A 23,987-nucleotide genomic window follows, 5' to 3' on the forward strand; every position below is an offset into this window, starting at 1 on the left:
AACATGGTCACTGAATCACAGTGTGAGAAACACTGATGGACATTTACCTCATTCTTCCCATAGCTGTATTACTATATATTTAATTGTATGGATGTTTTTTGATTTGTCCATTCCATTAGTGATGAATGGTTGAGCTAGTTTCATTTTTACAAATGAAGATTTTTCACTTCCTAATAGTATCAAGGACAAAGTTTTACATAATTTTTTTAAACGTGAGAGTACATGCATTTGTTTTTATTGCTATTGACACTTAAGATTGGCTAGGTCAGCCTGGCTGGTGGCACACATCCAGAATCCCAATACTTGGGAGTCTAAGATGGGAGGATTGTGGGTTTGAGGCCAATCTCAGCAATGAAGGAAGACTCTCAGCAACCCAGGGAGACCAAGTCTGAATACAAAACAAAAAGGGGATGGTGTGTAGCTTGGAGGTAGAGTGCCTTTGGATTCAATCTCTAGTAATACACCACACACACACATGCATGCACACATGCACGCACGCACGTGCACACACAATTAGGTCAGTTATTCAGTGTTCTACTTAGCACAAATTAGTACTTTTTATGATGTTAGTTTGGAGTCATATTATGAATACAGATCTTAGCATTTTGAAATCATATTCCCTGTAAGGTACATGTCAAATGATTTCTGTTGTTATTGCTTTGCCCAATATCTTCAAGGACTCTAGTTTTGCCATAGTTATCTAATTTGAGAAAACTTTCTCTAGAACTGGGCCTAAGAAGAAAGGAAACATTTAAGAAAATGTTTAATATAATTCCATTTTGGATTCAAGGCAGTCTGCTTCCTCGAAATGACTACTGACAAAGATTGAAACCAGAATAGGAGTTAAATCAGATTACAGGTCAATGTTAGTAGGTTCTATAAATGTGTAGAGTTCATCATTTTTTCAGTTTGTCAGTTTGCTTTTCTGCTTTAATCCAAAAAATTCAAGGTTTAAAGCAGAAGGAAAAATAATTTTTTCTTGGCTTATCTTTATCACAAAGACATTTTCATGCTCTGTAGTCTAGTTCTGAGGGAGTATTATGTCATAGAAATGTGGCTTTTCCCTGAGGTTTCTGGTGGTCCTGTGGCCTTCTTAACTGGTCAGTGTCTCTTTCACACCACCTCATATCCCTGGGCCTGTTGATGGTTTGGGGGATGACATTATTGGTCATCATTTCTGCTTCTAGACCATTCTTCCAGTTGCTATTCTTCTTCCCTGAACCCCCTGTAGCTCTGAATTTTGTGCACCAGATTATAATGCCCAAAATTTCTCTATTGCAGGATTCTACCTCTGGCTTGCATCTCCTCATTACTTAAAGATGCAATCTCTTTGCCCTCTGGCATTCTTATACTATCATCATCATCATTCTTCATTATCTCACTACTTTCAGAGACAAGCTTTTTTTATTTTTTTTCAGTACTGGGGATGGAACCCACGGACATTCTACCTCTGAGCGACAACCCCAGCCATATTTTTTTTATTCTTTATTTTGGAACTCAGTAAGAACAGGATCTCACTGAGTTGCAAATGGCCTCATCAAGTAGCTGAGGCTGTCCTTTACCACCATCCTCCTGTCTCAGTTTCTCAAATGCTGGGATTACAAGCGTGCAACACCACAACTAACAGAGACAAGCTTTTAAATGTTATGGGATACTGAAATGCTCTCAGTCTCCTGTAGCCACTCACCCCTTGGTCATATCCCAGGCTTTGTCAATAATTTTTTTTCTTAATCTCACCATTATCTCAATGCAAAATTCTTATTGTCAATCCCAGTCTTTCCAGTTTATTCCCTGTAGTAGTAAAATGAGTCCAGTGAACCTTCAACTCCATTTGGGTTAGGGATGAAGACATAGTTCAGATATCAGGGTGTTACACATGGCATGGATACCAGCAGGTGAGAACCATGGTTGCCACCTTGTGATTGTCCATATCAGAGGTATTATTCATCTGTCTTTCTTATTCTCACTGCCATTAAAATGGAATGAAACTGGTCAGTACATTGTCATCAAACTAAAATATAAGCCTTCTGAAGTTATAGATTGGTTATAAGTAGCCTGGATTAATTGCAATATAATGATATTATTTTTATAAACAAGATATTGTTCTCCATAGAGTTGAGTCAATATTTTTTGTAATTAAAATTTTTATTCTGAAATATACATGCAAAGATGTATGAACAGACACATAGTTTAATAATGGTAATAAAATAAATACCCCCATATGTACCACCAAGTTAAGAACATTGCTTGGCCAGTTCCTTGGAGATCCTGTGAGTTCCCCTCTCTGATATTTCCTTTCCTCTTTTCTCTCAGAGGTTATCACTCTGAATTTTCTTCTAATCATTACTTTGTGGCTCTTTAGTGTTTTACCAGGGGATTTTTTTATACCTAACCTAAAAATTGCATATTTTAACTCTTTTGGAATTTTGTACCTAATGTGATGCCTTTCTTTTACTCAATATTACAATTTAGTATTCCTGTATATTGATATATGACTGTCTTTGTATTCACTGTATACTATAATAATACCCAATGTTTGACTGTATTACAATTTATGTATCCATACTACTACTGTTGATGGATTTGGGGTGTTAGCATTTTTTTTTTTTTTGCTTTCATGTTTAACAATGTCATGAGATTCTCTGTTGTTATCTATAGTTATACGTGCTCTATGGTTTCTCTCTGGCAAGAAAGAGTGGAATGATTGGATTATAGGGTACATGCATGTTCAACTTAACCTGATAATGCCTAGATGTTATAAAATTGGTTGCACTGGTTTTCTCTCACACCTGCAGTGGAAGAGGTTGTTTCTTTTTATAGGCCACACTTTCCAAGAGTCAGCTTTAAAAGACCTTACTTCATCAGAGGGGCGATGATTGGAATCAGTCACTTCTAAATTAAATTCTTGAGAGTAGAAAACTGACAGCTTGAGTAAATCTTTTTGGCAAGTGGGTACATTTAAAATATATTCTAAGATTATAAACCTTGAGAGAGTTTAATTAAAGTTTAGAGGAGATTATAGCACAAATGTTTAGGAACTAAAATTCCCCTTTCATGCCCAATACCAATTAATTCTTCTCTTCCATTTCTAATTTATCAACTTAATTCTATTTCATTGATAGTGCCATTACAAATGTGTATTTGGTGGTTATTTTAAACCCAAGTGGATATGTTTACTAAGCAGTGAACTTACAAAAATTAAGCACACTTGACTTTTTGTATTAATCAATGGGATTTATAAACCCATGGTGACTTGGGAGATGGACTGTTTGAATCTCTGGAAAGAGAATAACCTGCAGTTAAAACAAATAAAAATAGTACATTTAAAAAGAAGGGCTTGTCTTTTTTACAAGAACACATTATGTCTTAAAAGTTATAATCAGATTTAGAATAGATGCCATGTATGATTAAAAGAATTTTGGAAATTCTTTTTCTCACAATTTCCTTTACACATTTTTTCAGACAAATGGGCATATTAATGGTGACTTTCATGAAAAAATTCTACAATTTAAATTTTAGCTTTCTTTATTATAGTTTGGTGAGAATATTTTTATTGGATTTTACTATTTAGCTATTCAATCTCATCATTCATATGTTTTGGTTTAATTTTAAAAAGTTTTCTCCCCAAAAGAAAGTAAACCAAACTACCAAACTAATGCATGCATATCTATGTTCATAGCTGCACAATTCACCATAGCCAAACTATGGAACCAACCAAGATGTCCATCAACAGATGAATGAATTATAAAACTGTGATATGTACACAATGGAATTTTACTCAGCAATTAAAAAAACTCAATTACATCATTTTTAGGGAAATGGATGGAACTGGAGGACATTATGCTAAGTGAGATTAGTCAGTCACAAAAAAATAAGAAATCAGATACTTTCCCTAATATGTGAAGGCTAAGGAGAAATGGGTCATAGGAGGAACTCTAGATGAAAAAGGAAATCCTATAGAGGAGCAAACAAGACAACCTAAATAAGGGGATGGGAGGGGGGAAGAAGGAAATTCTCTAAAATACACAATGTACTTAAACATATTGAAGTCAACCACTAAGCCAAGCAAGGGAAGGAGGGATGGGGAGGGAATGGGGTGGGAAATGGGTAGGGGTTAAATCGGTGATGTGTACATGTATGTCCACACAAGTTTTTTGCCCCAATATGATGTATGAATATAATGCACCAATAAAAAATTTAAAAAAGTTTTCTCTTCTCACCAAGTATCTGATTGTACCTTTTCTTGCATTGACAGATCTTTTATTGGCTTATGAGAGGAGAATGAGATCCTCCTGTCTCAGCCTCCCAAGTACTGGAATTACAAGCCTGGGCCACCACACCCTGTTTAGAATCTCTTTATCTTAAAATAATCTATTGAGTTTGTAGGATAGGCTGGGAAAGAAATTTGACATCTCATTATCATCTCCTGCTCGTCAAGGGTTAATATTTTTCTTGCAGGGCATTGACCAGGCCAGCTATATTAGTCTGCTTTGTATTACTACAGAATATCTGCAACAGCTAATGTATACCTTAAGAGAAAAGTCTAATTTAGTGCACAGATTTAGTGGTTCAAAGTCCAAGATTGAGTAGAAGTCTCTGTTTCCTTGGTCTCTGGTGGCAGCAGGAGATGGTGGCAAACTCTGGCAGGAGTATGTGAAGGAGCAAAGTGTCATATCTCCAACTAAAGCAGAGGGAGAGAGACAGGGGCCCCACAATGCCTTTGAGGACATGTCCCCGATGACTTAAGGACCTCCCATTAATCCTGGTCTCTTACAGGTCCACAGCCTCGCCGGGCGTGGTGGCGCACGCTTGTAATCCCCCGCTTGGGAGGCAGAGACAGGAGGATCACACAGGTTCGAAGCCAGCCACGTGCACTGGCTTAGGAGACCCTGTTTCCAAATAAAAATGTAAAAATAGGTCTGGGAGTGTAGCCTGGAGGTAGAAGGGCTTCCAGGAACCCCAGTACCACCAAAAAAAAAAAAAAAAAAAGGTCCACAGCCTCTCCCAATGTTGCTGCCCTGGGACCGAATATTTACATGTGGACTTTTGGGGAATGTTCAGCATCCAAACCATAGCACCAACCATGTGCGAACAGCCTCTGGAAAGGTTAGATCTCCTGTCCCATGGTGATGGCTCCTCTAAACCTGGAAGTGATGGAAAAAGCAGAGTCTCTGCTGGTCGGGTCAGCTTATGCTTGAACTTGGCCTCTGTCTCATAACAGGAAGAGATTGGAACAACTAACAATTTAACAAGAGAGAAGCTTATTGTGCCACTTGTGGCTGGCTACCTGAGTAGATTGCCTCAGTGGGCTGATCTGGTTCAGTTACTGTCCTGTGGATCACTTCTGTGGGGGAGACTGGAGTGGTTTCATGAGTGGCCTTGAAAGTGCCCTAGTTAACACAGTCTGAATTCAGAATGCCTCTTTTCTCCACCTAGAAATGTGTTCAAGTTTTAATGAGTGGAGTCCTTCTTCTGCAGGAGAGAGAGAGTTGGAATAATGGAGGTAGAAGACAGGAATAGCGAATGAGCCAAGGAAAGCATAAATTTAATTTTAATTGCAGTGCATGTCTCTCATACTGGAGATATTATTGGATAGGAAGAAGCATTCAGGGAACAGAGAGATGGGTATAGAGCTGAGATTGGATAATTCTCAAAAACTGACTATAATAGTATAAACCAATACAGCTTAAACTGGCAGCCTTGTCAGGGAGCTTATTGGGTGAGAGTCATTGCATGAAAGTGTTTGGCAGGTGAGGTTCTGAGTGCTAGTGTGAAGTCTGGTATGAACATTCATGGTTTTTATGCTGGCAGACGACATGGACGCGGGAGCAGGATCTTACTCTCAGAACTGTAGGCAAATGAGAAAGAACTCCAGGTAAAATTCCATTAGTTAGCTGACTAATTATATGTTAGAAGAGGAAGAAAAGAACAAGGGTGCCCATGAACTGAGCCAAATATTACACTAAAGATTGGAGGGAAGAGGGAAAGCAAGATTACCCCATTAGGGAGTCATTGAGATCTACTACACACTGGGTGTGCTTATGAAATTGGGTTTCTCATCAAACAGCTTGATAAAAAATTAGGGAAATGGTTTAAAAATGCATATTATTTTTGTTGTCTGAAAAATTCTCTCAAATATGTTAAAGAAAGTTAAAAATTTGTTTTGAGGAAAGTGATCTTTGTAATCTTTAAAAAATAAATATTGCAGACTTCCGGGAAGATGGCAACTGAGAAAAGCAGCATTTACAAGCCCTGCTAAAACTCGATCTCTATTGCCACAAAATCAGCGCTTTTCATAGCCAGAAAACACTATCAGCAGAGAAATAAAAAATGTGTCTCCGCCTCCCAAGCATGGGGATTACAAGCGTATGCCACCACCTCTGGCACTGAGATTTGTTTTTTTTTTTTAAATACCCACCCTCTTTCTTTTCAATTTTGCCTATCATATGAAAAGATGATTTTCTCACTGCTCTGAAAATATTTGATATGAAAAATTCATCACCTCAATCAGCTATTTTCATTTTACTCTAAATTATTACGCCTTTCAAAGGTAAGAATTTTGCTTGCATGTTGACCTCATGGAAACAGAGGGCCAAATACTTTTTAAAGCCCTTTTAGCCAAGCATAAAACACATTAGTTACACATTATTTTTGTTTCTGACTTAATTTATTAGTTAAATTTTATTAATTGTGTTGGAGAGACACTAAAGATTTCCTGTCTTTTACAGGAATAAATACAGGAATGTTTAAAAAAGCATTGTTTTTACTTTTGCTGCTTTTAAGAAATTATTCCTCTTTTGACTAAATTGGAACTGAATTGCCTGTTCAAATGTGACCAGAACTCAGAATTTGTAACAATGGACTTTCATTTTTGCCCAGTTCCCCTCTGCTCCTCCCTTCCACAGGTACCTTATTTTCATTCTAACAGAAGTCTCTTTTAAAACTTTTCTGTTTCTGGTGTCTGCTTCTCTGTACTTTGCAGCAACACATCTTCCTCTGGCAGCTGTTTTGCTCTGCTCTACTGCCTTCTTCATCTTCTATCCTTCTCCCTCTCAGATCACAGCCAGTCACAGGCAGAGCAGCTTAGAAACCAACAGAGTGGCAAAACAGAGCAGCTGTCAGGGGAGCGGGGCTCGGCACTGGGGAGACAAAGACGGAAACTCAAATAAACCAGCTGATGTGTCTCTGTAGGTGAGAACGTTTGGCCTAGAAATGGTTAGGCATGCTGCTAATTCTTGAGACTGACAAGTCTGTTTAGTCTGGATAGATTCCAGCTCTGACTTTCTTCTCTTCCCCACTCACCTTCATGGACATTAGTGATGAAAAAGGGTCTTGGCTTTGGGAAAAGAAATGCTTTAGACAAGACTTGGAGATGATTTGTAATTACAATATTTTGTATTTATCCACTAGGTCAAATTGAAAGGATGGGGGAAAAGTATAATTAGGCCCCTTTAATCCCTTGCCTCTAAGTCATTAAGTGTTTTGCTTTACACTGTCATTTGATTGAGTCCTATGAGATCCTCATTCCTTCAGATGTTTTCAGCTTCAACAGTCTCATTCTGTTCTTTTCTCCTGTGCACACTTAGAGCAGTTGTATTTATTCACTGGGATTTCAGCCAGAATCCCTTAGCATAATTCAGATTTCCCTCACCAGTCTTTTTGCTTCTATGTAGTTGTATTTGCTTCATCAAGGATGCCACTCAGCAAGATCCTCTTGACTGTAGATTTTGCATTAATTTTATACATTAATGACATTTTTGGCAATTCCATGGAATATTATAATGTTATTGATCATCAGAGTGGAAGGGACCAGGGTCTGTCCTGCTCAGTTACAGATGATATATCTGAGTCCCAGAAAGGAAAAATGTTATCTCCATTATTTCCAGCTTGCTAGGGCAGAGAAGGATTAAGGAAGGCCAGCACATATTTCACCACACTACTGTCATTCATTGTTCTGAAAGACAGTTTTTGTCTTCCCTCTGCTATGTATTGCTTTATGATACATCATGTAAAGAAATACAAATAAAACATTGAATAAATCATTAATATTCAGTTGTCACATTAGCCTTAAATAAAAATAAACAGAAATTACAGGATAAAGAATAAAAAGACCCAGTGTTTATACCTTCTTTCTTTTGCTTCTAAGTTATGTGTAAGAGAGTAAGATGGAATAAATACTTTTGTTTACCCTTTTATTAATTAATTGTTACCATTTACAAGTTTTGATTGCCTATCATGTAATTGTGTGCTAAATTCTATGCAGATAAGAGGAACATTAGGTCTCTCCTGAAAAAACTAATGTCAAATGTTCTAAGCCAGGTATTTGTATATTCACAATTATAGGACAGTAACTGGGCAACCAATATGATAATAAAAGCGGGTCTAGAGTCCTACAAAAACATGGAAGAAGAGAGTTGAACTACTTGGAGAACTTCACTGAAGAGATGCCATTGAAATTATTTCTTTAAGATTGTATAGAAAGTTACCTCTTGGTAAAGAGGGATGGATATAAGGGATAATCTTAGGCAGAGAAAATAGTACCAGCAAAGGCAAAAGTCTCTGAAAAAGAACAAAAACTTGAGTGTGAGAGCAAGCGATGTGAGTTGAGGAATGGAGTGAGATAGGGCTCACAAAAAGATGTCATCAAACCACCAAGATCTGAGTGCCCTGAATATGATTCTACAGAGCTTAGTCCTGATATAGCTACATGGAAGCAAGTGTTTTGAGTAATTCAACATTATATCCACAAGGTTGGAATGATACTCAAATGATGACATATTACTCTGATAAAAAAAGTCCCACGAGGTCATTTTATTAGAGTTAAAGAAAATAAAAAGTTTTCAGACTAGCCTATTTAATAGGTTAAGGGTCTGAGTCAAAGAATTAATGATTAGTTTCTTGGTCTATTTGGGCTGCTTTAACAAAGTACTGTTGGCTGAGGTTATATGAGAAATCTATTGCTCATAGTTCCTGAAATCAAGGAACTAGCAGTTTTTGGGTCTGGTGAAGACCTCTTCCTCATAGTTGGCACCTTTTAGCTGTATACTCACATGAAGTAAAAGGCAAACAATCTTTGTTAAATATTTTTATAGGCCACTAATGCCATTTATTAAGGCTCTTCCCACATAAGTTATTTATCTCTCAAAAGACCCAATCTCCTGAAATCAGCATCTTGTGGATTAGAATTTCAATGTGTGAATTTGGGGGACACATTCAAAACCAAGCAGTTGAAATGAAGGAAATTTGATTGACAGGAATGGGCATCTGATTTGATGAGGTTACTGTTGGCAGGAGTGGTGTCAAGAAAGTTTCCAAGATCTCTAACATGAAAATGCAGGTAATTGAGAGTGTTGGAAACTAAAATAGGAGCAAGAAAAGGACTGGAGGGGAAAGTAAAGAGTGGCTTTAGAATAAAAATCCAAAAAAAGTGACAATATTCAGTAACAGTAGAAAATGTCTATCTAGAGCTTAAATGGAAGACAGTCATATGGATTTGGAAATTGTCCTATCAGAGCCACAGTTGTGACAACTGAACCTGTGAATGAAAGGAAGAGACCTGGAGATAAAATGCTGGCATCACTATAACATTTTTACAGAATATATAAGTATCAGGCTAAAAAAATAACATAAACAGTACTTACTTATCTGTTGTTATTCATCCATTCAGCAAATACTTAGGCACCTTCTAAATTCCAGACACCCTATTAGACACTAGAAGTACAAAGATGGAAAACATACTTTCAGAGAGATTATAGTCTAAGGAATATAGGTAAGAAAAAGGGAAGAATTTTGTGTGATAGTTGCTGTTGAGTATTATGATTGATGTGGGGCAAGGAAGGGCTGGAAAGGGCCATGTAACATAGAGTTTATGGATGATGGTCTTGAGAGTGGAAATAGTCAGGCAGTTTCCTAGCTAGTGATAAGAGCTGTGCTTAGGACTGAAGGGTGATTATATTCTATCTAAGTGAAAGTAAAGTGTGTGTGTGTGTGTGTGTGTGTGTGTGTGTGTTCATATATAAAGGGTAAAGAGACCAATTCTAAGATACTTCCTCCTTTTCCTTTTCCCAGAGGTTTTGGTATGTTGTATCTCTATTTTCCTTTGTTTCTAGAAATTTCTTAATTTCACCCTTAATTTTTTTTTATGACCCATTCTTCATTCAGTAGTGTGGTGTTCAGTCTTCATATGTTTATGTGGTTTCTCTGGGTCTTCATATAGTTGATTTCTAGTTTCATTCCATTATGGTAAGAATAGACACAAAGAAGTATGTCACATTTTTAAATTTTGCTAGTGCTCATTTTGTGGCCCAGGATGTGATCTATTTTTGAAAAGGTTCTGTGGGCAGCTGAGAAAAATATTAACTCTGATGTAGTTGGGTGGAATATTATTTGTGTGTCTAATAGGTTCATTTGGTTGATGGTGTTCATTTAGGTCTGAAGCATCTTTTCTGACATTTTGTCTAGAGGATCAGTCTAATAGTGTGAGATGGGTGTTGAAGTCTCCCAGTATTATTGAATTGGGACTTATGTGTGATTTACTGTCACAAAGAATTTGTTTTATGAAAGTAGCTGTACCTATATTTGGGGCATAAATGTCGACTATTGTTATTTCCTTTTGCTGAATGTTTCCTTTTACCAGTAAAAAATGATCTACTTTGCTTCTTTTTATAAGCTTGGGCTTGAAGTCTAACTTGTCAGATATCATAGTTGCTACTCCTGCTTGTCTTCAAGTTCTGTTGGCATGTGTTGTTGAGAGTCGGTCTGGATCTCTGGAGGGCATGATTGGCTCTGCTGCCACTGCTGCAATTTGTAGCCAGTGTTTGTGCAGGAGGAACTGATGACTTACAATTCTGATGATCTGCAGCTGCTTACTTCAGGTCCTTGGTTGTTTTACTGTTTGTCTTTGGAGTCAGGTGCAGTGAGGCAAGATGGGGCTGCCATGGTGCCTGTGGCTAGAAGGCAGGCGAGTTTCTTTTCTGGGGTTGTCGAGCCCTGCTTTGGATCTCTGGAGGGCTTGGTAAGCCCAGCTGCTACTGCTGTAAGTTGTAGATGGTGTATGCACAGGAAGAACTGATGTCTTACAACTCTGATGATCTGCAGCTGCTCCCTTCAGGTCCTTGGTTGTTTTCCTGTTTGTCTCTGGAGTCAGTGAGGTAAGATGGTGGTGCTGTGGCACCTGCTGCTGCAAGGTGAATGGGTTTCTTTTATGCTTTCTGATCAGTCTTTTAACTCCCCCCCCCCCCGCCACCTTGTACCTATCATGATATTTCTCTGTTGGTAATATTTTCTGGCTTTATAGAATGCTGTTTGTAAGGCAATGGAAATTGGGTGTCAGCAGGACTGGTATGTGCTGTTTCCCTTGATTGCTATCTTCCTGGAAGTCCCCTTACTCATTCTTGAGCTCAAATTTCTAATCTTTAAAATTAGGAGGAGAGTGATACTATCTCATAGCTTTTACATGAGGTTTACATGAGATAATTCATGCTTGATGTCTAATGCAGAGACTGGCCAATAGTAAGTACTGAGTCAACATTAGTGATCCTAAATATAGCTTAAAGGAGTTGTCATCATAAAGCATTATAATCATGGGCCAGATTTTTGTTATATATAGCTTTATAATAGAGAATGAATTCCCTTGAGCAATTATTTTTAAATTCATAAAGCTGGGCAAATTGGTTCAAATATGAGAGAACAAACGAGCTATTAATGCACCACTAAATGTATAAACACTCATTTTATTTTCTAAGGCACTGAAGTGATGGTACTAGACACCAAAGAAATGAAAATTCTTCATTGAAGAGTAAGATGAGGCTAGACCTCACCACTGGTTGGGGATAATGAGTGTTAAAAGGCGGCATTAGAGAGTGGGAATGAGTTACTTAGACCTTACAGTTTTTTCAAGGGTCAGCCATTATCACTTATCAAAGAAGAGAGCTATTTATGCTGCCTTTCTAATAGTGCTTATGCATATAAATACATGGGTAAGCTATTTTCTATGGCTTTTTGGTTTTTTTAGCACTATTACTAAAATATTCTTGCACCGAAGTGTGGGTATTATCTCCAGTGAAGAGATGAGGATGAAAAATACTAAGAGATGATTAGGCAACACATTTAAGACCCAGAACACAATGGAGAAGGTTTGAAATCTCAAAATGTAATAGAACTTTTTCTCTGAATAGACTAAAACCCAATAGGTGAAAGTTAATCTACCATTTATTCCTGGGGTAGGAGTCAAATGTAAGTGAGGTTAATCAAATAGCATTTTAGCCCAAATACTCTGTATGCATTAAAGTAAATGAGAAATTTTTAGATAAAAGGGAAGCAGCATGTACCTTTGGATTTTTGGAGCATATTTTTGCATAGCAAGTGTTTACAAGATGTTGAAAAGGAATCAATAAATTAAAGGAGAATAACTTGGAAATCCTAGGACAGGGGAGTAGGTTTCAAATGCTGTGTTGACTTGAAATACACTCTTCATTTTCTTAAACATGACAAAATCTACTGCTTTTCTGGGCTTTGTTATAGTGGTCCAGAATATATACTGCAGCAATTCACAGGGTTGTATAATTGAAAAGACTCATAAGACTGCACAACATATACTTTTGTAAGGCTTTAACAGAGATAAAGAACACAAAACAGCCAAAAGAGAAAGAAAGGACAGGCAAACACCAGGGAGATCTGAGGATCCAGGTGCAGATTTCCAGGTTCTCTTTCATTTTCTGGGTTAATAAAATCCACTAAGATATGTGATGGTTAGATGTAAAATGTCCCTTGAGGAATTCATGGATTAATGTTTAGAGTTGATGTAATTAAGTTATAAAGGTTGTAATTTCATCGGTAGATAAATCTACTGTAATGTATTTGGTAACCTAGGCCAGTGGGGTATGGCTGAAAAACATGGGTTTCTTGAGGTGTGGCTGTAGGGACTGTGCTTGTGTCTTTTAGTCACCTTGCTTGCTGGCTGGCTCTCTTTTTTCCCACTTGTATGATATGAGAGCAGAGTGCTTGCTCTCCCTCTCTTTGCTTCCCAGTGCCATGCCCTGAGATACACAGACCCAACCTCACATGAATGGAACCCAAAGTCTCCAAAATATCTTTGAGCAAGTAAATATTCCTCCCCCTCAGTTGTGTGGTCAGTTTATTTGGATTATCACAGTGATAATACTGACCAATACAAAATTTTTAGTGTTAAGGTTTGAATCTGCAAGTGTTCCTCAGTGGCTTTGTCCCTGGCTTGATGCTTTGGGGAGGTGGCAGAGTCTTTAAGAGGTGGGATCTAGTGGAAGGTCTTTATGTCATTGGGGCTATCCTATTACTGGACCCCAGATTCTTCCTCTCCCTCTGGTTTGCTTCCTGGACATGAGGTGAGCGATTATGTTCTACTTTGTCCTTCTGCTACCATGTGCCTCCTCATCACAGGTCCCCAGAAAAACAGTTGGATCATAAACTGAAGGCTTCAAACCTATGAGCCAAAATACTATTTTTTTCATTATGAGTTGATTTTCTCAGGTGTCTGTCATAATGACAGAAAGATGAAACTCCCGAACTACTTTTAAGACAGTGACAGAAAGCTGACTAACACACAAGAGAAATGTTGACTGAAAGATCTTTTATATTCCACTGGTGGCATAGCTGAAATGAGGCCATGTTACCAAGTAAACCAAGTGTATACCAGTCTACAAATGTTCAGTAAACAGTCTGGACAAGCTGGTATAAAGTGATTCCAGTGGACTTTTGAACTTTAAAGAGCACATCATAAGCATCAATTAATGTAAATTTCCCATCTTGATCAGAGGTAAAATCTATGCTTTTCAAGGTCCTTAGAAATAAGCATAGAACTGTCACAGATGAACTTCAGGTTAACTACATTTTTCCACATACACTGTCAAAAGACTAAAAATGAAACAAAAAATTGGTAAAATATATAATGATTTGTCACATTTAGTCAGACCCTAGAAAAATCCATACAGAAGGAATCTATTCTGGTGAGTATTTATTTGTCTTTTAAAAAAGTTCAACTTTGAAATGGTGTAAAGAACTCTCCATCTAATTAAATGTCTGGTAAGTTAATGTAGATAAAGAAATCTTCAATCTTTTGATACTTTGGAATGAAACTCTGCAATCATAGGAAGAAGTCCTATTTCATTTTGTTCTTTATAGGTACTATAGAAATAGAGGACATGAAGAGACAGTCCCCAGGCAACCAATGATTTAGCAGAAGGCAGGGCAAAGCAATTTTTCCTTATTGCTCTCAGTTTGATATGCAGGAGCCTTCATGATTTCATAGCCAAACTTCTACCCAAAACCTGGTCTCCAGTGATAGCTCTACTACTTTAGACATGTGTTTTACTTTGGGCAAGTTACTTGAATTCTCTGAACAACAGTTTTCTTACACAAAAATAGGGACTATGATAATAACCACATAAGGATATTGCAAGAAATAAATGAGACAATCTACAAAAAACATGTAAGCAACACATGGAGGCCTTAATTATAATCCCACAATGTCTTTATCAGAAGGGAAAGGATTAGTATTTGTCCTTTAGTGATCTTCTAACTATCAATGTTCTAAGTAGTCAGCCTTTTTTCAATTATTGACCTCAGTGTCTGGATTCCTACTCTTCTGGACATGGGAACCCCTCACCTGGTTTCTTCAGACACAAAACCCTAATGCTGCTCCATAGCCAAACCAACTTAATGCACTGTATTAGTTTCTCATTGTTGTTATTACCACAAACACGGTGAGGCAAAAACAATACACATTTATTCTCCCAAACCAACTTGATGCACTGTATTAGTTTCTCATTGTTGTTATTACCACAAACATGGTGAGGCAAAAACAATGCACATTTATTCTCTTATGGTTCTGGAGCTCAAGAATCTGAAGTCAGTTTCACAAAGTGTCAGAAGGATGGTACCCTCTTATGGAACCTTCTCTCTCTGAAGGGAGAAAACATTCCCTATCCTTCTTCAGCTTTTGTAGCTGCCTGTATTCCTTGGCTTGTGACCCTTTCTACATCCTCAAAGTGCATTTCTCCAAAGTGCATCTTTTGCTCCCATCATCACATCTCCTTCTCTGACTTGGATCTCTCCTCTTATAAGGACTTTTGTCTACATAATGTGTAGCCCACCTGCATATTATAATGTAATTTCCATTTTCCAGATTCTTAACATTATCACATCTGCAAAATCCCTCTTACTAGACAAAATTCACAGGTTCTAGGAATTGAGACACAAGAGATTATTATACAGCCTATACATACATACATACATTATTATATTTGATTCTCATCTTGGAATGAGGGTAGGCTGCCTCCTTTTGGGATGTACACCTGTGGGATAAAGAGGTTAAGTGACTAAGTGGCAGTGTTACTAGTAACACTAGTGCAGAGCTAGTAAGCCCTCACTTTATGTTTTTTAAATTTAGGAAGATGTGACTGAAACATGTGACTGGTTAATAACAATATTACTTTTCATAGTACTTAACAATTTATAAAATAGCTGGTAATAAATCTCTTATTTAGTTCTGATGAGCTAGCCTTTGCTTATAAAATTTAAATATTTTTTTCAATATTTCTATTGAGCTCCTACAATAGGCCAGACTCTGTGTAAAGCTAAGGGGAATCATGGCATAAAGACTGATAAAGACAAGATCCTTCCTATTGTGTGGTTTATATTCTATTAAGGGAGATGCATCAAACACAATAAATTAAATAACTGCAGATCCTGATTCAATGGTGCAGGATAATGGATGGTGACAGGAATGGAAACTCAGAGTAGAGAACTGACTCTTACGATGTCACACAATAGGAAATGGAAGAACCAAGTCTTGAGAGTTCACCTTTTGAAAACTTTCATTTCATGATAGAGTTTTGCATCAGTAAGACGAACTCTGCATACATAGCAATTTTTATTTATGTTTTCTTAGAACAGAAGAGTCTGCTCAATGGAAACCACTGTTCTCATGGCTCATGATTCAATTTATATTAATAAGCATCAAAGTAGTTGGTTCCCTGGTGATGCCTGTGCTGCCAGTGCATCTTGCTTTCTGTTTAATGCTGAATAGACTGGGTTAGCCTCAGAGTAAGTCTTTATTTTTCTTCTTCCATGCATGCACTCAATAGTGTGTACCTGTCAAGAATATCCACAGAAAATTACTGACATAATGCTCATGTAAGCATATTTTTATGAGTTGTGCTTTCTGAGTGATTTATTGCAGCTTTGCAGCTTTTGGTATGACATGTTTTATTCACATTTAAAGATTTATTTTTAATGGGGATTGAACCGAGGGGCATTCTACCTCTGTGCTACATCACCAGCCCTATTTTTTATTCTTTATTTTGAAACAGGGTCTCACTAAATTGTGGAGGGCCTAAGTAGCTGAGGCTTGTCTTGAACCTGTGATTCTCCTGTCTCAGTCTCCTAAGTACTGGTATTGAAAGCATGTGCCATCATGCCTGGCCACATTTTAAAAAATTTAAAAATAATAGCAAGTAGGCATAAAACTTGCAGAAGCTGCAGATCATTTGGCTAATTTCTAGTAAGTTCTCAAATGCACTCTGTTTCTGAACATGTCTTAGGATGAGCACTAGGTGAGTTCTTTGTGTTGAGAAGGATGCCTGTGGTGGTGATTAACTGCTTCTGTTGATATGAGGCTGCACATAGTTAACTGATGTTTCTCTTCCCATTGTGTGCAAAACTAGGTGGTCTTGGGCTTGCAGTCACTACTCACTGTTTGCAGAACTTTGCTTTCTTACGTTATTTTTTCTTATGTTATTTTTTTTTCAAAAGCTGTCACTTTTTTGAGGGTTTCTCTCTATGTTGGTTTGTTTAAAACCTAGGTTCAGTAAATATATGCTGAGAACAGGAAAGTGCAGTAGTACTCTACATGACCTTAGTTAAAATCAGAAAAGACAATTACTTATGTTATGCAAAATCAGGATCCTAGGAGTACTAGGGTCATTCCTGGCAGTGGCTGGTGGCTTAACAATGTCTGGGTGTTGACTCCATCTGTGTTTATGTGTTTTTCTTTTCATAGAGGCAAGATAGCTACAGTAGCTCTAGGCGTCTTGGCAAAGGAAATAAACTCCTCCATTCCTGTATCATATGAGAGAGAAAATTCTTCTCCAGACCTTTGCTTCACCCCAGCTCTTTGTAAGGCCATGAGTTCTACATTACTGCAGTTAGGAATGTGCTGATTGTACAGTTCCCAATGGTACTGCATGATGCTCTCTGTACCTGCTGTTCTATGGGGTTGTGCAGGGCCTAGATTGTGGCTATGAGCTGACTGGAAAAGGGGAAGCTCTTGCAAGTCCAGCCTAGAGCAAAATTTACATTCTCTTGGTTGTTTCAAAATGAAATCTACTGATTTTTTTGTTAGTATATTTCTTGATAAGTGAATGGAAAATTTTTAATTTCTACTTAAATTTGCTTTGTGTTAAAATGTGACACTGTTCTCTGACATAACCAGATGGATTATGGTCTCTGAACTTTTTCCTTTATATTGTCTCACTGTTTTCTAAGTCTTCTAAGTGTTTCATCTCTGAGTAAATCGCAAGTTTTCTGCAGAGGGCAGGTGATGTATTCTGTACTTTATTTGTATCTTCCTTGTTACTAAGCATAGTGTTTCATACCTTGTTAATAGTTTTCTTTTGAACTTACTACCTTTTTCCTCTAAGATAGTAAGAAAAAAATGATTACTTTCTTCATTCTAGGATTTTTGGGATGGTTAATACAATAGATTTTGCCTGAATATATATTTGAAAACAAAAATAAGCCAATAAACCCCTTGAAAAACTTTTATATATTAAGCCATTGTTGGTATACAGAGATATATTTAGCACCCAAAGAAAGCAGATTTCTCTAGAAGTTAATATACTTTTTAGGAGAAAGTCATATCTGAAAGGTGAACTAAACATTTTAGACTAATGGAGTATCATTTATTGCATTATTAAATGCTATAACATTAGCCATTAAGAATCCATACTTCTTCCTTAAATATTCCATTTTCTTTCAAAGAGTGGTTTGCATGTTGGAAAATTTCCTTCAATATAACCTTGACCAAAAAAAAAATTAGACTATAACATGAAAGCATATAAAAGGGTCAGCAATATACCGGGAAAAGTCTGTTTAGATTCCAAAAGGGAATTACAAATTATTTACTGTGTTCTGATTTTGCTTAAGAGGAAGTTTAAAATTAATATCAAGGCATTCCTTTTCTCTGAGAGTAATTAGAGGAGGGAATAGACTATCAGGAGGAGTGATTGAAGGAGGCAATATGTGTAAATTAAAGAAAGAGCACACAACTTGTACTGAATACCCTCGGTAGACATGCAGAATTGTCAGCATTTCTTGCCAAGTGTCACAAGGATGGACAAAGCATATGGGAAGTAATGTTCATATGTTTCTATGCATTGGGGAAAAATTAGAAACGTTATTTCCCTAACACAGCTTGAAAGTGACTATTACACATATGAAAATTTAATCCTCATCATTATTTGGAAAAGAATTCATAGTAGATATTTAATTTTTTAATGCTTTCATAATATACTTCACAGCATCTCAGAGTTCATACTCCCAAACTGTGAAAATGAAATGACGTGTACATCAAATTTATTTAAAAATAATGTCAGTAACCACATGAGGTATAAAACAAGTCCCAATATATTACCTCAAAATCTTTTTTTTATTCCAGAGACATAGGTAGAAATTTATTTAGGAAAGTAAAAAAAAAATACATATTTAAGAGAGAATGTGTGAGCTGGGTGTGGTGGCACACACTTGTAATCCCAGTACTTGGGAGGCTGAGACAGGAGGTTCTGGGTTCGCAGCCAGACTCAGCTACTTTAGTGAGGCCCTTACTCAGTGAGACCCTGTTTCTAAATAAAGAATAAAAAATCAGGCTGGGGGTATAGCTTGGAGGTAGAATGCCCCTGGGTTTAATCCCCAACACCAGAAAGAGAGAGAGAGAGAGAGAGAGAGAGAGAGAGAGAGAGAGAGAGAGAGAGAAAGAGAAGAGAGGAGGGGAGGGGAGGGAAGGGGAGGGGAGGGGAGGGGAGGAGAGGGAGAGAATATGAATATGGGCCATGCCTAAAGTGAGAGAAACACTTTTGGGAGTTTGGGGCTCTTATGTGTAGGGGACTTTTATGAGAGGTGGTCAGGAGGAGTTATGTGAGGATGATCCCAGTCCAGTAGTCACAAGGTGATGTAAGATGTGTCAGTCATCTTGGTCATCTTCTAGGTCCTGACCTTCACTGTCTTATCAGTAGGTATTCAATTTGTTTAAACTGTTGAAGGAAAACTAATAATGCAGGAGGAGGAAATTGCTCTCTTGAATTGTGCTCAAGCAGATTCTTCTATTGTGTGACTTACCTGAAAACCTTTTCAAGTAGATATAAGAAAACTTTTTACAAGTCAACAAAGCTTTTATTTAACATCTGTAATGTCAAGAAAATGCTAGAAGATTTCAAGTATGACATCATCTACAACATCCCTGAAAAGTCATATAAAAACACAACCTTAGGCCATTTTGCTGCTCTGTGTTGCTAACAGCATCTTTGCCAGGGGCTTCTGGGTTTCACTGCTAGTGAGCACTCTCAAAACAACCAGTGTTCAGCATAAAGTGGAGAGAATTGCATCTGCCCCATGTTTACTGTAGAAAAATGTATCAGATTCTCTATCCGAATTTCCTCAAAGTGCCCTATAAGTTGTTTCCCAAATGGAATGTCATATGCAGTCAATCTGGTTGAACATGTGCCTACTGCAATGCATCAAAACAACAACAAAAAGTTTGACTTCAAATAACATGAGGTCTTTCAAATTTTCCAAACCCCAGTAAAACTGTATCTATCAAACTGTATTTATCAGTCTAGAGCAGTCTTTGAGAGATGCTGCTCCACTCAAAGTTCATTCTTGTTATTATCTACCCTTAGTAGAATTGGCCATTAGCCTTTCTGAACACATCTGGATGTCAAGAAAGTCTTAAGATCTTGAGAAACTACTTAAAACTTCAAAGCTTTTCTACAATAGATATTAATGATGATAGATATGAGACTGATATTCATGATTATATTTGATAAACTCCCTTTTATTTATAGTTTATAGAGATATTTTGAATGGCAATAATTTTTTACCAAATTTTTTTGGTTGAACCCATTGATTTGATTTATATTGATACATATGCCTTTATTAAAATACACCTGAATTTTTGTGATATTACTTACTTGGTTATTTTTATTCATAGACTTACTAGTATTTATCTTAGGATTTTGATATCCATATTCCTAGTTTGGAGTAGGAGTTAGACTTAGAGTAATTGCTGACCATGATGTGGCCACTATGTCAGAGCTGAGAACAGTCCTGTTTTTATCAGATAGTAGATTTAGGATAAAGCCCAGTGCAAGATTACATGACTATATAAATGGCTGAACCATAAATATAGACTTTTATTTTTTCTCTTTTGGGTTATATATTTGGGGCTCTACTGGTTTTCAAATGAACTGGATTCTTTTCCATATTTTTTAATACTCAAAATTTGTTGTTGCCTTGACATGAGGATTATCTGTTTCTTGGTGGTTTTAAATAATTCAACGGGCAAATTCTCTAGTTTAGAATACATTTAAAAAAGCAATCATCCCAATTTTTAAAACCTTCTTCACTTCTTAAGTCATTTAGTTATTCATATTTTCCCAGAAATAGCTGAACTTTACGTAAATCACTGGTTTTCAAAATAGAGTTTCCAACAGCATAAGCGCAACCTGGAAACTTGTTAGAACTGTTAGAAGGTGTACCTCCATAGATCTGCCGAGTCAGTGACTCTTATTTGAATGAGCTCTGTTGGTGATTGTGAATATAGATTAAAGTTCTAGATCTTTAAACCTAATAGATTAAATTTTATATTACCTTATGATTTAAAAATGATGTAAATCTCTTCTATATTTTTATTTTTTATTTTTTTATTTTTTTATTTTTTATTTTTTGGTGGTACTGGGGTTCCTGGAAGCCCTTCTACCTCCAGTCTACACTCCCAGACCTATTTATATTTTTGAAACAGGGTCACTTACACCAGTGCGGCTGGCTTCAAACCTGCGAGATCCTCCTGTCTCTGCCTCCCAAGCATGGGGATTACAAGCGTGCACCACCACGCCCGGCTTCAGTTTTTTAAATTCTTATTTTGGGGACTTTTTAATGTTTAGCTTATTAAAATTTTATTTATTTTTCTTGACTTCTCAAATAGCCATCTCTTGGGTTTATTTATCAATGGCTCCATTGCTGGATGCTCTACACACAAGAATAATGCCAACATTAAATAAAGTTTAATTAAAATAACGAAGGCTTAAAGTGACTTTATTTCATCATAGTAATCAATTTAGGTCTAAAACAAAGGTTTTTCTCTGTCCTCTTTTTAGTTCTAATGTCTGGGCACAGGTGAATAAATCCTGATACTCTGGAGTGTGTGATGTAGAATTACTCACAGGGGAAGCAACTTACCATTAAATCACTGTGCACTGTTTGGAGAGCCTTGGTTTGTTTTTTGTTTAGGTTCATGTTTTTGGAACACTTTTTTTTTTTGCATGTGTGTGTCCACTATATATTACCTTGAATATCAATTACATGGACTTGCCACAGTATTTCCTTTCTTTAGCTCTTGATAAATGCCTGCTGCTTTTATGGTGTCCCTGACCCTACTCACACACCAGGTGAGTTTGTGGGATGTGGTATAGCAGACCCTCCTGAAATACACCTCCATCCAAATTTGAGCATGCAGTTAGCTGTTTTTCTTTCTCTCTCTCTTTTTTTAGTATGATACAGTAAGAGAAAATGGTCAATAATCAGCAGCCTTAACTTCAAAGCTTAACGCCTGCATCTGTTTTCAATAAATTATGATTCTTTTTATTTTGAAACAGGGTCTCACTAATTGCTGAGGCTGGCCTCAACCCTACATTCTTCCTGTCTCAGCCATCCAAATAGGGATTCTGGGATTCTGAACATGTTCCTTCATTTCTTTGCCTTTTCTTTTTCTCTCCCCCTCCCCGTGTTACTAGGGATTGAACCCAGGAGCATTTGCCTTTAACTATACAATTTTATTGTTTATTTTGAAACAGGATCTTGGCTAAGTTGCCAAGCTTGGTCTCAAACCTGGGATCCTCCAATCTCAGATTCCAAGGACTGGGATGTGCCACCATATCCTTGCCTTCTTCTTAAATATATACCTGCCACAGGAGTCAGCTGTCCATCCCCAGTAGGAAAAGGGAGAACACTGTCCCCTTCAGGGAACAGACTCATTTCCCCACAAGTTATCTTAGGAAGCATTATTTTCAAGCCACACTGAGTCTGTTTCAGCACACAAATCCATCCAGGGCAGATGGTCGGTCCCCTGTGGGCTTGGCTTTCTCCTGCTTCTGCTGCTGTTCCAGGCTCTGCTGGACTTTGTCCCTGTGCTCCTTGTCTAGCACCTTCCACTTCCTTTTCATCAGGCTTGCTGTGGAGCTGTGGTCCTTCCTTCTGCTTTGGCATTGCTTGGAAGGAAGCCTTTGCCTCCTTGTTGTAGTCCATCCTCTCTATCTGCTCCTTTTTTTCCTGCTCCAAAGAGATGACGTCAACCTGGGCCAGGGATCTCAGGTCCAGATGAGCTCTGCAGTTACATTCTCCAATGGGGCGTTCATCTCCTACTCCTGACACTGCTTTTGACCCTGTATAGGTTACTCTCCAGGCCATCAAAGTTGGGCTCAGCAGCCCCAGGGACTAGCAAGCTGGTGATGCTCCTGCTGTACCCAACCTGCAATGTCTTCAAAGGGGCAGAAGTACAAACCCTGCATGTGTCCAGAGAGCTGGTGGGTGAGGTAGGGCTGTTCCAGGGAGGGTGTGCTGGTCATGCCCTGCTCTGCCCATATATTGAGATGTTGTCCATCCCTGTAGCCAACAGTCACCACTTGGAAAAGGCCAGGTGCCCTGCTCCCTGGGGCAGGGTTTGGGTGCTTACAGGCTGGAATGTTCTTTGCAAGGTAAAGATCTTCATCTGGTGATCCAGGCCAGAGGTGACCATGTATGTGCCTGCAGAATCCACTGCTACGGCCTGGACCCTGTCACAGTGACAGAGAATCTTTGTCAGTAGCTCCTTCATAGCTGGACTCCATAAAGGTATAGGATGGGTTCTAGCCATGACACTGAGCCATCGGCCTTAGTGTTCAGAGCTGCCATGATCGTCACTACTGACACATCCAAATAGGTCAGAAACCCTGCCTCTGAAGCTGTGGCTGGGAGGAAGTGGAAGGGCAAGAACTCCATCCATGTCACTTGGTCACAGCAGCTTATATAGTGAAGCTTGATGCCCTGGTTCAGAGACTTCACTGAAGCCAGCAGGTCTGAGCAACAGTAAGCAGGGCCTGGAAATGGAGGAACTGGGTGTCCCACACTGCTTCCATGACTGATATCACACATGAGCTTTTTGGTCATCCAATCAAGGGCAGGCATGTGACTCCGGTGCCCTCCAAAAGCCAAGTTTCTCTTAGAGAGTAGTTCTGTCTATAGGATTTAAAATTTTGCAGATCCATGTCAAAGTGCTTGGTGGCACTTGCAATGTCTGGAACCTCCATGATGTCAGCCTGGCAGATCTTTGCTGTCTCTTTTCTCTCTTTCCAGAAATCCTGGTTTCTCAGCAAGCGGCAGCTCAGAATGAGCATCTTTGACACTTATCTCTTTTTCTTCTGCTTCAGCTACTTCAAGTTTAGTTCGGATTTTTTTTTTGTATGTGTGTGTGGCACTGGGTTCCTGGAAACTCTTCTACCTCTGGGCTACACTCCCAGACACATATATTTATATTTTTATTTGGAAACAAGGTCTCTTAAACGAGCGAGGCTGGCTTCCAACCTGCACATTCCTCCTGTCTCTGCCTTCCAAGCGTGGGATTACAAGCATGCACCACTGCACCCGGCTGGTTTGGGTTTTAGACTTAGAGTATGGTAGTTTTTTAGATACCTCCACAGGAACAA

The 23,987-nt window shown here is 38.0% G+C and overlaps 1 pseudogene across 1 annotated transcript; it reads right to left on the reverse strand.

The window, feature by feature from the left end:
• Positions 1-22,334: 22,334 nt before the first annotated feature.
• On the reverse strand, positions 22,335-23,733 carry LOC308262297 (WD repeat-containing protein 46-like; annotated as a pseudogene). The gene has a single exon. The product of its transcript is annotated as a WD repeat-containing protein 46-like (transcript).
• Positions 23,734-23,987: the final 254 nt, after the last annotated feature.

This window comes from Muscardinus avellanarius, assembly GCF_963383645.1.
Source record: "Muscardinus avellanarius genome assembly, chromosome: 4".
In the NCBI taxonomy this organism is placed as follows: domain Eukaryota; kingdom Metazoa; phylum Chordata; class Mammalia; order Rodentia; family Gliridae; genus Muscardinus; species Muscardinus avellanarius.